General features: G+C 44.8%; 1 long non-coding RNA gene across 1 annotated transcript in view; it reads left to right on the top strand.

The window, feature by feature from the left end:
• The window catches only part of LOC130587377 (uncharacterized), a 3,244-nt gene extending 2,619 nt beyond the window's left edge, over nt 1-625 (top strand). The window contains exon 3 of the long non-coding RNA XR_008966784.1: nt 470-625. This is a non-coding gene — a long non-coding RNA (uncharacterized LOC130587377). The remainder of the gene's footprint in view (nt 1-469) is intronic.
• The last annotated feature ends 541 nt before the right edge of the window (nt 626-1,166 follow it).

The raw sequence follows: 1,166 nt of genomic DNA, 5'->3' as shown, positions 1-1,166 counted from the left end.
CTTGGTGGACTTTTGCAACCTCAGTGAAATTCCTGTCCCCCTCCCACACAGCTGAACCTCCAGATTCTCCTCCACTTTGAGATAGTTTTCAATTTCAGTGATTCCATAATTTCCACTCCTGTCCTACATGGTTGAACCTTCAGGTTCTCCTCCACTTGGAGACCTTTTCCAACCTCAGTGATTCCATAATTCCCACTGCTGTCCTGCAGGGTCAAATCTTCAGGTTCTCCTCCACTTGGAGACCTTTTCCAACCTCAATAATTCCATAATTTCCACTCCTGTCCTACACTGTTAAACCTTCAGCTTCTCCTCCACTTGGAGACCTTTTCCAACCTCAGTGATTCCATAATTCCCACCACTGCTCATCCTGCATGGCTGAACCTCCAGCTTCTCCTCCACCCTCGAGGAGCTCCACAGAAGCCCAGAAGCTGAGGTTTGGCTCAGGATTTGGAATTCCCTCATCCCACAGATCCTGGCCTGGGGGCTGAGGAACCTCAAGAGCTTCCAGCTGGCCAGTGTGACCTCACCCAGTCTGCTGGTGGAGTGTGGCGGACAGCGCGTCCACTCTGGTGTCATCAAGAACGTCCGCAAGAACCCCAACTTCGACGTCTGCGTGCTCTTCATGGAAGTGGTGAGGTCCTGGTGGGGGATGGGAAGGTCCCATAAAATTGAATTTTCTTGTGAAGGACCTCGAAATCCCATAAAAATGTTTTTTTTTTTGAGGAAGACCCCAATATCTCATACAAATGTTTTTTTTGCAGAAGGACCCCAAAATCCTATAAAAATGGATCTTGTGAAAGATCTTAAAGTCCCATAAAATTTGGTCTTTTGGTGAAGGATCTGAAAATCCCATAAAAATGGATTTYATGGTGAAGAAAATTAAGATCCCATGAAAATTATCTTTTGGTCAAGGACCCCAAAGTGTCATAAAATTCTATCTTGTGTTGAAGTACCTGGAGGTCCCATAAAAGTGGATCTTTTGGAYAAGGACCTCAAAGTCCCATTAAAATGGATCTTGTAGTGAACARCCTCAAAATCACATAAAGATGGATTTTATGGTGAAGGACATTAAGATCCTTAAGATCCTATAAAAATCCTCTTGTGGTGAAGGATCTCGAAGTACCATAAAATTGGGCCGTGAGGTGAAGGACCTCAAAATCCCATCA

The sequence above is a fragment of the Malurus melanocephalus genome, unplaced genomic scaffold (genome assembly GCF_030028575.1).
Source record: "Malurus melanocephalus ecotype Western Australia unplaced genomic scaffold, MMel_1.1 scaffold_1823, whole genome shotgun sequence".
Lineage (NCBI taxonomy): Eukaryota > Metazoa > Chordata > Aves > Passeriformes > Maluridae > Malurus > Malurus melanocephalus.
This window is presented reverse-complemented; position numbering and strand designations above follow the sequence as displayed.